Source organism: Coregonus lavaretus (assembly GCF_964263955.1).
Source record: "Coregonus lavaretus genome assembly, contig: HAP1_SCAFFOLD_404, whole genome shotgun sequence".
In the NCBI taxonomy this organism is placed as follows: Eukaryota; Metazoa; Chordata; class Actinopteri; order Salmoniformes; family Salmonidae; genus Coregonus; species Coregonus lavaretus.
This window is the reverse complement of record NW_028160743.1, coordinates 192501-203996: the sequence shown is the minus strand read 5'-3', so window position 1 is coordinate 203996 and position 11496 is coordinate 192501. Positions and strand designations below refer to the sequence as shown.

Here is an 11496-nt window from a genome sequence, read left to right as displayed (position 1 = left end):
ATAGATGGTGTAGTAGTAACCCTAACCAGATAGACAGGTATAGATGGTGTAGCTAGTAGTAACCCTAACCAGATAGACAGGTATAGATGGTGTAGTAGTAACCCTAACCAGATAGACAGGTATAGATGGTGTAGTAGTAACCCTAACCAGATAGACAGGTATAGATGGTGTAGCTAGTAGTAACCCTAACCAGATTGACAGGTATAGATGGTGTAGTAGTAACCCTAACCAGATAGACAGGTATAGATGGTGTAGTAGTAACCCTAACCAGATAGACAGGTATAGATGGTGTAGTAGTAACCAGATAGACAGGTATAGATGGTGTAGTAGTAACCCTAACCAGATAGACAGGTATAGATAGGGTAGTAGTAACCCTAACCAGATAGACAGGTATAGATGGGGTAGTAGTAACCCTAACCAGATAGACAGGTATAGATGGTGTAGTAGTAACCCTAACCAGATAGACAGGTATAGATAGGGTAGTAGGTAGATAGGTTCTCACGTCACCCCCCTCCTCCGCACACTCCACTGGCTTCCAGTTGAAGCTCGCATCCGCTACAAGACCATGGTGCTTGCCTATGGAGCAGTGAGGGGAACGGCACCTCTGTACCTTCAGGCTCTGATCAGTCCCTACACCCAAACGAGGACATTGCGTTCATCCACCTCTGGCCTGCTGGCTCCCCTTCCTCTGCGGAAGCACAGCTCCCGCTCAGCCCAGTCAAAACTGTTCGCTGCTCTGGCACCCAAATGGTGGAACAAGCTCCCTCACGACGCCAGGACAGCGGAGTCACTCACCACCTTCCGGAGACATTTGAAACCCCACCTCTTTAAGGAATACCTGGGATAGGATAAAGTATTCCTTCTAACCCCCCCCCCCCCCCCCCCCCAAATTGTAAAGTGGTTATCCCACTGGCTATAGGGTGAACGCACCAATTTGTGAGTCGCTCTGGCTAAGAGCGTCTGCTAAATGACGTTAATGTGCCCTTGAGCAAGGCACTTAACCCTAATTGCTCCTGTAAGTCGCTCTGGTTAAGAGCGTCTGCTAAATGACTAAAATGTAAAATGTAAATGTAGTAGTAACCCTAACCAGATAGACAGGTATAGATGGTGTAGTAGTAACCCTAACCAGATAGACAGGTATAGATGGTGTAGTAGTAACCCTAACCAGATAGACAGGTATAGATGGTGTAGTAGTAACCCTAACCAGATAGACAGGTATAGATGGTGTAGCTAGTAGTAACCCTAACCAGATAGACAGGTATAGATGGTGTAGTAGTAACCCTAACCAGATAGACAGGTATAGATGGGGTAGTAGTAACCCTAACCAGATAGACAGGTATAGATGGGGTAGTAGTAACCCTAACCAGATAGACAGGTATAGATGGGGTAGCTAGTAGTAACCCTAACCAGATAGACAGGTATAGATGGTGTAGTAGTAACCCTAACCAGATAGACAGGTATAGATGGTGTAGTAGTAACCCTAACCAGATAGACAGGTATAGATGGGGTAGTAGTAACCCTAACCAGATAGACAGGTATAGATGGGGTAGTAGTAACCCTAACCAGATAGACAGGTATTGATGGTGTAGCTAGTAGTAACCCTAACCAGATAGACAGGTATAGATGGTGTAGTAGTAACCCTAACCAGATAGACAGGTATAGATGGGGTAGTAGTAACCCTAACCAGATAGACAGGTATAGATGGGGTAGCTAGTAGTAACCCTAACCAGATAGACAGGTATAGATGGGGTAGTAGTAACCCTAACCAGATAGACAGGTATAGATGGTGTAGTAGTAACCCTAACCAGATAGACAGGTATAGATGGGATAGTAGTAACCCTAACCAGATAGACAGGTATAGATGGTGTAGTAGTAACCCTAACCAGATAGACAGGTATAGATGGTGTAGCTAGTAGTAACCCTAACCAGATAGACAGGTATAGATGGTGTAGTAGTAACCCTAACCAGATAGACAGGTATAGATGGTGTAGTAGTAACCCTAACCAGATAGACAGGTATAGATGGTGTAGTAGTAACCCTAACCAGATAGACAGGTATAGATGGTGTAGTAGTAACCCTAACCAGATAGACAGGTATAGATGGTGTAGTAGTAACCCTAACCAGATAGACAGGTATAGATGGTGTAGTAGTAACCCTAACCAGATAGACAGGTATAGATGGGGTAGTAGTAACCCTAACCAGATAGACAGGTACAGATGGTGTAGTAGTAACCCTAACCAGATAGACAGGTATAGATGGTGTAGTAGTAACCCTAACCAGATAGACAGGTATAGATGGTGTAGTAGTAACCCTAACCAGATAGACAGGTATAGATGGTGTAGCTAGTAGTAACCCTAACCAGATAGACAGGTATAGATGGTGTAGTAGTAACCCTAACCAGATAGACAGGTATAGATGGGGTAGTAGTAACCCTAACCAGATAGACAGGTATAGATGGGGTAGTAGTAACCCTAACCAGATAGACAGGTATAGATGGTGTAGTAGTAACCCTAACCAGATAGACAGGTATAGATGGTGTAGTAGTAACCCTAACCAGATAGACAGGTATAGATGGTGTAGTAGTAACCCTAACCAGATAGACAGGTATAGATGGTGTAGTAGTAACCCTAACCAGATAGACATGTATAGATGGTGTAGCTAGTAGTAACCCTAACCAGATAGACAGGTATAGATGGTGTAGCTAGTAGTAACCCTAACCAGATAGACAGGTATAGATGGTGTAGCTAGTAGTAACCCTAACCAGATAGACAGGTATAGATGGTGGGGGTAGTAGTAACCCTAACCAGATAGACAGGTATAGATGGTGTAGCTAGTAGTAACCCTAACCAGATAGACAGGTATAGATGGGGTAGTAGTAACCCTAACCAGATAGACAGGTATAGATGGGGTAGTAGTAACCCTAACCAGATAGACAGGTATAGATGGTGTAGCTAGTAGTAACCCTAACCAGATAGACAGGTATAGATGGTGTAGTAGTAACCCTAACCAGATAGACAGGTATAGATGGTGTAGTAGTAACCCTAACCAGATAGACAGGTATAGATGGTGTAGTAGTAACCCTAACCAGATAGACAGGTATAGATGGTGTAGTAGTAACCCTAACCAGATAGACAGGTATAGATGGTGTAGTAGTAACCCTAACCAGATAGACAGGTATAGATGGTGTAGTAGTAACCCTAACCAGATAGACAGGTATAGATGGTGTAGTAGTAACCCTAACCAGATAGACAGGTATAGATGGTGTAGTGGTAACCCTAACCAGATAGACAGGTATAGATGGTGTAGCTAGTAGTAACCCTAACCAGATAGACAGGTATAGATGGTGTAGTAGTAACCCTAACCAGATAGACAGGTATAGATGGTGTAGTAGTAACCCTAACCAGATAGACAGGTATAGATGGTGTAGTGGTAACCCTAACCAGATAGACAGGTATAGATGGTGTAGCTAGTAGTAACCCTAACCAGATAGACAGGTATAGATGGTGTAGTAGTAACCCTAACCAGATAGACAGGTATAGATGGTGTAGCTAGTAGTAACCCTAACCAGATTGACAGGTATAGATGGTGTAGTAGTAACCCTAACCAGATAGACAGGTATAGATGGTGTAGTAGTAACCCTAACCAGATAGACAGGTATAGATGGTGTAGTAGTAACCCTAACCAGATAGACAGGTATAGATGGTGTAGCTAGTAGTAACCCTAACCAGATAGACAGGTATAGATAGGGTAGTAGTAACCCTAACCAGATAGACAGGTATAGATGGTGTAGTAGTAACCCTAACCAGATAGACAGGTATAGATAGGGTAGTAGTAACCCTAACCAGATAGACAGGTATAGATGGTGTAGTAGTAACCCTAACCAGATAGACAGGTATAGATGGGGTAGTAGTAACCCTAACCAGATAGACAGGTATAGATGGGGTAGCTAGTAGTAACCCTAACCAGATAGACAGGTATAGATGGTGTAGTAGTAACCCTAACCAGATAGACAGGTATAGATGGTGTAGTAGTAACCCTAACCAGATAGACAGGTATAGATGGTGTAGTAGTAACCCTAACCAGATAGACAGGTATAGATGGTGTAGTAGTAACCCTAACCAGATAGACAGGTATAGATGGGGTAGTAGTAACCCTAACCAGATAGACAGGTATAGATGGGGTAGTAGTAACCCTAACCAGATAGACAGGTATTGATGGTGTAGCTAGTAGTAACCCTAACCAGATAGACAGGTATAGATGGTGTAGCTAGTAGTAACCCTAACCAGATAGACAGGTATAGATGGTGTAGTAGTAACCCTAACCAGATAGACAGGTATAGATGGGGTAGTAGTAACCCTAACCAGATAGACAGGTATAGATGGGGTAGTAGTAACCCTAACCAGATAGACAGGTATAGATGGTGTAGTAGTAACCCTAACCAGATAGACAGGTATAGATGGTGTAGTAGTAACCCTAACCAGATAGACAGGTATAGATGGTGTAGTAGTAACCCTAACCAGATAGACAGGTATAGATGGTGTAGTAGTAACCCTAACCAGATAGACAGGTATAGATGGTGTAGTAGTAACCCTAACCAGATAGACAGGTATAGATGGTGTAGTAGTAACCCTAACCAGATAGACAGGTATAGATGGTATAGAACTTCCTCATTGGCAAGGACAAGCGTGTGCAAAGCTGTCATCAAGGCAAAAGGTGGCTTTTTGGAAAATCAAAAATCTATAATTTATTTAGATTTGTTTAACACTTTTTGGGTATTATTTCATAGTTTTGATGTCTTCACTATTATTTTACAATGTAGAAAATAGTAAAAATAAAGAAAAACCCTTGAATGAGTAGGTGTTGTAAAACTTTTGACCGGTAGTGTACACACACATATATATATATATATATATATATATATATATATATATATATATATATATATATATATATACCATGTATAATAATACAACGTGTATAATAATACAACGTGTATAATAATATAACATGTAAAATGTGTTAAATAATATGTATTATAATATACTGTGTATAATATTTATAATAATATTATATGTATAATAATATAATATGTATAATAATATGTTATGTATAATATGTATAATAATATGATGTGTATACTATATAAAATAATATAATATGTATAATATAATTTGTATAATGTGTATAATATATATAATAATATAATATGTCTAATATGTATAATAATATATGTATAATAGTATTTTAATTGTATATGATCCTTGACTATTCTCTCAAAGCACTTCATGATGACAGAAGTGAGTGCTACGGGGCGATAGTCATTTAGTTCAGTTACCTTTGCTTTCTTGGGTACAGGAACAATAGTGGACATCTTGAAGCAAGTGGGGACAGCAGACTGGGATAGGGAGAGATTGAATATGTCCGTAAACACTCCAGCCAGCTGGTCTGAGGATGTGGCTAGGGATGCCGTCCGTACCGGCAGCCTTGCGGGGGTTAACACGCTTAAATGTCTTACTCACGTTGGTCACGGAGAAGGAGAGCCCACAGCCCTTGGCCGCGTCGGTGGCACTGTGTTATCCTCAAAGTGGGCGAAGAAGGTGTTTAGCTTGTCTGGGAGCAAGACGTCGGTGTCCGCGACGTGGCTGGTTTTCCCTTTGTAGTCCGTGATTGTTTGTAGACCCTGCCACATACGTCTGGTGTCTGAGCCGTTGAATTGCATCTCCACTTTGTCTCTGTACTGACGTTTGGCCTGTTTGATTGCCTTACAGAGGGAATAACTACACTGTTTGTATTCGACCATATTCCCAGTCACCTTGCCATTGTTAAATGCGATTGTTCGCACTTTCAGTTTTGTGCAAATGCTGCCACCTATCCACATGTTTTTGGTTTGGGTAGGTTTTAATCGTCACAGTGGGTACAACATCTCCTCTACACTTCCTGATGAACTCAGTCACTGTGTCCGTGTATACGTCCCCGCTGTACACAGAAGATATTATTTGGTGTTTTAACGTTGTACACAGAGGATATTATTTGGTGTTTAACGTTGTACACAGAGGATATTATTTGGTGTTTTACGTTGTACACAGAGGATATTATTTGGTGTTTTACGTTGTACACAGTGCTGCTGTAGGCCGTTTGGTGACAGAAGCACCAGATCATCAGCAAACAGTAGACATTTGACTTCAGATTCTAGTAGGGTGAGGCTGGGTGCTGCAGACTGTTCTAGTGTCCTCGCCAATTCGTTGATATATATGTTGAAGAGGGTGAGGCTTAAACTGCATCCCTGTCACACCATACAGCCCTGTGGAAAGAAATGTGTGTGTTTTTTGCCAATTTTAACCACACACTTGTTGTTTATGTACATGGATTTTATAATGTTGTATGTTTTTCCCCTAACCCCACTTTACGTCAATTTGTATAGCAGACCCTCATGCCAAATTGAGTCAAAAGCTTTTTTGAAATCAACAAATCATGAAAAGACATTGCCTTTGTTTTGGTTTGTTTGTTTGTCAATTAGGGTGTGCAGGGTGAAAATGTGGTCTGGCGTATGGTAATTTGTTAAAAGCCAATTTGACATTTGCTCAGTACATTGTTTTCACTGAGGAAATGTATGAGCCTGCTTTTAATGATAATGCAGAGGATTTTCCCAAGGTTGCTGTTGACGCAAATCCCACGGTAGTTATTGAGGTCAAATTTGTCTCCACTTTTGTGGATTGGGGTGATCAGTCCTTGGTTCCAAATATTGGGGAAGATGCCAGAACTAAAGATGATGTTTTGATGGCGCCGACGACGATGGTGGCCTTGCGACTAGCACTTAGGAAATTTTGCGGTATTTCGTTTTTTTAATGTATTATCTTTTACATTATTAGAGGAGAGGCACTCGAGGAGGCCTGCTGGTTCGACTTAGGAGGCGCGCACATTACCCACCGCTTCCGAGTATATTACTTGCTAATAATGTTCAGTCTTTGGATAACAAAGTTGATGAGCTCAGGGCAAGGATTTCTTTCCAGAGAGACATCAGGGTCTGTAACATATTTTGTTTTACGGAAACATGTCTCTCTCGGGATACTCTGACAGAATCGGTTCAGCCAGAGGGATTCTCAGTTCATTGCGCAGACAGGAATAAATATCTCTCCAGGATGCAGAAGGGCGGAGGTGTGTGTTTCATGATTAACGACTCGTGGTGTAATTGTAGTAACAGAGGAACTCGAGTCCTTCTGTTCCCCCGACCTAGAATACCTCACAATCAAATGCCGACCGTATTATCTCCCAAGAGAATTCTCTTCGGTTATAGTCACGGCCGTGTATATCCCCCCTCAAGCCGATACCACGACGGCCCACAAAGAACTTCACTGGACCTTATGCAAACTGGAAACCACATATCCTGAGGCTGCATTTATTGTAGCTGGGGTTTTTAACAAAACAAATTTGAGGACTAGGCTGCCGAAGTTCTAGCAACATATCGACTGTTGTACTCGCGCTGCTAAAACACTGGACCACTGTTATTTAAACTTCTGCGATGCTTACAAGGCCCTCCCCTGTCCTCCTTTCGGCAAATCTGACCATGACTCCATTTTGCTTCTCCCTTCCTATAGGCAGAAACTCAAACAGGAAGTAGCCGTGCTAAGGGCTATTCAATGCTGGTCTGACAAATCGGAATCCACGCTTCAGGATCGTTTTGATCACACGGACTGGAATATGTTCTGGGTAGCTTGCGAAAATAATCTAGACGAATACACCGATACGGTAACTGAGTATATCAGAAAGTGTATAGGAGTTGTCGTACCCACTGTGACTATTAAAACCTACCCTAACCAGAAAACGTGGATAGATGGCAGCATTCGCTGAAACTGAAAGCACAAATCACTGCATTTAACCATGGCAAGGTGACTGGGAATATGGCAGAATACAGACAGTGTTATTTATTCCACAAGGCAATCAAACAAGTATAATGTCAGTATAGAGAAAGTGGAGTCACAATTCAATGGCTCAGACAGGAGACGTATGTGGCAGGGTTTACACACATTCACGAACTACAAAAGGAAAACCAGCCACGTCGCAGAGACCGACGTCTTGCTCCCAGACAAGCTAAACACCTTCTTCGCCCGCTTTGAGGATAACACAGTGCCACCGACGCAGCCCGCTACCAAGGACTGTGGGCTCTCCTTCTCCGTGGCCGACATGAGTAAAACATTTAAACGTGTTAACCCTCGCAAGGCTGCCGGCCCAGACGGCATCCCTAGCCGCGTCCTCAGAGCATCCGCAGACCAGCTGGCTGGTGTGTTTACGGACATATTCAATCTCTCCCTATCCCAGTCTGCTGTCCCCACATGCTTCAAGATGGCCATCGTTGTTCCTGTACCCAAGAAACCAAAGGTAACTGAACTAAATGACTATCACCCCGTAGCACTCACCTCTGTCATCATGAAGTGCTTTGAGAGACCAGTCAAGGATCATATCACCTCTACCTTACCTGTCACCCTAGACCCACTTCAATTTGCTTACAGCCCCAATAGATCCACAGATGATGCAATCGCCATCACACTGCACACTGCCCTATCCCATCTGGACAAGAGGAATACCTACGTCAGAATGCTGTTCATTGATTATCCCTGTCAACTATGTGTCTGTCTTTCCCTGTTCTCTCCTCTCCGCACAGGCCATACAAACGCCTCACACAGCGTGGCTGCTGCCTCTCTAACCTGGTGGTCCCTGCACGCACGACCCACGTGGAGTTCCAGGTCTCCGGAAGCCTCTGGAACTGCCGTTCTGCGGCCAACAAGGCAGAGTTCATCTCAGCCTATGCTACCCTCCAGTCCCTCGACATCTTGGCGCTGACGGAAACATGGATTACCACAGAAAAGTCAAATGACACCGCTGGTCCTGCTCACACTGCACTACCCTATGCTTTGACGTCTTTCTCCCCTCTCTCTCCAGATGAAATCTTGCGACTTGTGACGGCCGGCCGCCCAACAACCTGCCCGCTTGACCCTATCCCCTCCTCTCTTCTCCAGACCATTTCCGGAGACCTTCTCCCTTACCTCACCTCACTCATCAACTCATCCTTAACCGCTGGCTATGTCCCTTCCGTCTTCAAGAGAGCGAGAGTTGCACCCCTGCTCAAAAAACCTACACTCGATCCCTCCGATGTCAACAACTACAGACCAGTATCCCTTCTTTCCTTTCTCTCCAAAACTCTTGAGCGTGCCGTCTTTTGCCAACTCTCTTGCTATCTCTCTCAGAATTACCTTCTTGATCCAAACCAGTCAGGTTTCAAGACTGGTCATTCAACTGAGACTGCTCTTCTCTTTGTCACGGAGGCTCTCCGCACTGCTAAAGCTAACTCTCTCTCCTCTGCTCTCGTCCTTCTAGACCTATCTGCTGCCTTTGATACTGCGAACCATCAGATCCTCCTCTCCACCCTCTCCGAGTTGGGCATCTCCGGCGCGGCTCACTCTTGGATTGCGTCCTACCTGACAGGTCGCTCCTACCAGGTGGCATGGCGAGAATCTGTCTCAGCACCACATGCTCTCACCACTGGTGTCCCCCAGGGCTCAGTTCTAGGCCCTCTCCTATTCTCGCTATACATCAAGTCACTTGGCTCTGTCATATCCTCACATGGCCTTTCCTATCATTGCTACGCAGATGACACACAATTATTCTTCTCCTTTCCCCCTTCTGATAACCAGGTGGCGAATCGCATCTCTGCATGTCTGGCAGACATATCAGTGTGGATGATGGATCACCACCTCAAGCTGAACCTCGGCAAGACGGAGCTGCTCTTCCTCCCAGGGAAGGACTGCCCGTTCCATGATCTCGCCATCACGGTTGATAACTCTGTTGTGTCATCCTCCCAGAGTGCAAAGAGCCTTGGCGTGACCCTGGACAACACCCTGTCGTTCTCCGCTAACATCAAGGCGGTGACCCGATCTTGTAGGTTCATGCTCTACAACATTTGCAGAGTACGGCCCTGCTTACACAGGAAGCGGCACAGGTCCTAATCCAGGCACTTGTCATCTCCTGTCTGGATTACTGCAACTCGCTGTTGGCTGGGCTCCTTGCCTGTGCCATTAAACCCCTACAACTCATCCAGAACGCCGCAGCCCGTCTGGTGTTCGACCTTCCCAAGTTCTCTCACGTCACCCCGCTCCTCCGCACACTCCACTGGCTTCCAGTTGAAGCTTGCATCTGCTACAAGACCATGGTGCTTGCCTACGGAGCTGTGAGGGGAACGGCACCTCCGTACCTTCAGGCTCTGATCAGTCCCTACACCCAAACGAGGGCATTGCGTTCATCCACCTCTGGCCTGCTGGCTCCCTGTTACGTTCCCCAGTTTCTATATTGTGGTTTGTATATTTTCATGTATGTATTTCAGGAAATGGGTTCCTGAAATTCCCCACCAACAAGCAGCTGATTAGGCAATGAACATTGATGATTGGAGAGCTGACCCTGCGCCCTCGTCTGAAGCTATATAAGCCCCAGTTCTGTTGCTCAGAAGAAGAGAAAGGGGAACCAGAATTGCTGAGAGTTACAGCATGTTGGTTGTATGCTAAGAGTTTGGTATGTACTGTGTTTTGGTTGCTCTGATAACCAATTGTAATGTTTTGTGTTAGTTTGTGGCTCAGAGTTTCTTTAATGTCCTGAGTTAGTTTTTCTCAGGTTTTTGTTGTGAACCAGTTTGTGCTATTTTTGTTTCATTTGTTCCCAAGGGGGGGAAGAGGAAGGCACCTAGGGAGTGCTTAGGCAAGAGGCCCGCGGGCATACATTACCCGTAGAAGTTGACTGTCTATGCACACTAGGAAAGACCTGGGCGGACCATCCCCTGTATTTTGGTTAGTGCACCAGGTGGTGCTAGTTCAGTAAGTAGTGGGTAGGCAGGTAAGGTAGGAGAGGGGGCTTTGATATTTACTTTCTTTGCTTTGGTTCCGTCCAGCCCCTTTTCCCCAAACTTACCATGCGAAGGAGTGAATTCCCTGTTAACGGTATTCTCTGCCTTTTGCCATCCTTACTCACACCTACAGTCCCATACCTCTTTCACCCCACGGAGAGTTGAGTTGGAGCAGGGTGTTGCGTTCCCTCTTCCGAGAGGCGTGCGTAACACGGAAGCACAGTTCCCGCTCAGCCCAGTCAAAACTGTTCGCTGCCCTGGCACCCCAATGGTGGAACAAACTCCCCCACGAGTCACTCACCACCTTCCGGAGACACTTGAAACCCCACCACTTTAAGGAATACCTGGGATAGGATAAAGTAATCCTTCTACCCCCCCTTACCCCCCCCCCCCCCCCCCCCCCCCCCCCCCCCCACCCACAAAAAAAAAAAAAAACTATTGTAAAGTGGTTGTCCCACTGGCTATCATAAGGTGAATGCACCAATTTGTAAGTCGCTCTGGATAAGAGAGTCTGCTAAATGACTAAAATGTAAATGTAACTACAGCACCCGAGATCACAGGAAGGCCAAAAATATCATCAAGGACATCAACCACCCGAGCCACTGCCT

The 11496-nt window shown here is 44.8% G+C and overlaps 1 protein-coding gene across 1 annotated transcript in view; it reads right to left on the bottom strand.

Annotated features, from left to right (window-relative positions):
• LOC311121494 (solute carrier family 4 member 11-like) overlaps window positions 1-11496 on the bottom strand; it is a gene marked incomplete at both ends in the record, with an annotated part of 170904 nt that overhangs the window by 158998 nt on the left and 410 nt on the right. The window lies entirely within an intron of this gene.